This window comes from Carlito syrichta, unplaced genomic scaffold (assembly GCF_000164805.1).
Source record: "Carlito syrichta isolate Samal-C Ts95f unplaced genomic scaffold, Tarsius_syrichta-2.0.1 Scaffold301646, whole genome shotgun sequence".
Lineage (NCBI taxonomy): Eukaryota > Metazoa > Chordata > Mammalia > Primates > Tarsiidae > Carlito > Carlito syrichta.
Window position 1 is genome coordinate 2315 of NW_007245742.1, and position 2079 is coordinate 4393.

Below are 2079 nucleotides of genomic sequence, written 5' to 3' on the forward strand. Positions count from 1 at the left end.
ACTCACCTCAGCCTCCCAAAGCGCGGGATTACAGGCTGAGCCACCGAGCCCGGCTTAGATATTTTTTTTAAACAGCTTTTTCCTTTTGGCAAAATGTCACACATCATCTCAAGAATATCAGTGTAGTCTTGTCAGCAATTATCAGAAAATGGAAAGATGATATGAACTGTAGTTCATGAAGTACTTTATCATTTGCTTAATAACAGAAAACAACGAAATAGTCTTAAAGAATTCATAGACTGAGTAACAACTTCAATCTAAGGAGTACTGTATCCTGAAAGAACTTCTGAGTTTTACACTGTCAGTTTTGCTTTTTTAGTCAATGGCATATGCATTTACATTTGCCCACCCAGTTTATATTAATGGCAAAGACTACTAGCTACTAGGTGCATTCTAACATTATTAATCAATATCCAAGATTTTGATATAACCTGAAAACGGGAATGTATCCTATGCATTTATATCAGCTAAGATTTGGTTCAACAATAATTATTGGAATGACTATCCTACTCCTAAAGGACTGTGCCATTGTTGGTACAGATGTTATCATTGTAAAATCAGTGAAATCCTACAGCAGAGGATGGGAAGATAGTAAAACATTTGTCTTGTTGACAATACAAGTAACATGAAAGCAATATGTGAGATTAAAGTGAATAAATTTATACTACTCTTAGAGGAGGTGCCTAAACTTGCTTCTTTAATGACATTACTCAGTTGGATAAGCTCCCGAAGTTCAGTTGAAGATCAAAAGCAGAAATAATATATGCAAAAGTTACTCATGATAGCTGCTATATTTAAAATAAAAATAAACGTGGTCTGTGTTTGGAAAGATGCCTAGTTCTAGTAGATGTAGAATATTAAGTAATATATTATAAAAACAGGATGAGAATTCAGGTTTTGTCTTTGCACTAATATAATTTTTGGAAGTCCTGAACATAATTTTGAGAAATAGAAACACTGAATAAATGAAACAAAAATGATATCAACTGCTTAGAAACTGAAATGTATTAAACAAAGTTCCATAAAATTAGAATGAATAATCAATGAGTTCCAGAAATTTTTCTCTTTTCTAATCCCCCCCAATCTACTTTGCTGAAAATGAAAGCGATGTCCTATATCTGCTCGATGAGGCAGAAGACAGAATGACAATATTTTTCTCTATTGTCAATTTTTTACTGCTTTCCATTCATTTAACACAAGGATGCTAAACTCCCTAACTTTAAGTTGAGAATTAGAAGATCTGAAATTGCTGCATAAGCCATACATGTCTATTTAATATATCCAACATGGTAAATTTAGTACACATAAATGAGATACAAGCATTTTGTTTCTTAGCAACATGAGAAGTTTTAGCTGACGTGCCAACACACATTAGGTATCAAACACTAACAACTTGAGATCTGAGAGATTATCACAAGGAAATTTTAAAACAGGTGTCTCAAAATCTACTATGGAGTCACCTATAGGGTGGGTATGAATTATGGAGGATATGTGAAGAGGAGTTCTTTGGGGAAAGTTGAGTCTTCTCCCCTCATTCCAAGGGAAAGGAAACTCAGAGGGTCCACTGGCAGTGCTCAGTGTAATCAGGGGTCACGATATTCATGTCTGACACATACAGTAAGAGGCATAAGCTATTAGCTGAGGTACTAGTACTGATAGCTCAGGATATTCCTACCCACAAGCAGGGCAAAATGTACAGGAGTATTTTGTGCAAAATGTGGAGATGTGGGTCATGTGAAAAAGAAAGCTGTCCTAGAATCATATGAAACAAGGCCCAAGATCGTCCCTGGGCAATGGCATTACAAGAGGGAATATGGATGTACTCATTTCTAAACTGAGATTGTACATATGACACCAAGTAGCTGCCAGACTTTTTAGAACCTTGGAAGGACAGATTTTATTTATTTATTTATTTATTTATTTGAGTTGGAGTCTCACTCTGTCGCCTTGACTGGAGTGCAGTGGCCGCTCCTGGCCACCGCAGCCTCGACCTGCTGGGCTCTGGCGATCCTTTCACCTCAGTCTTCCAAGTAGCAGGAATTACAGGCATGCGCTACCACGCCCGGCTGATTTTTTTAT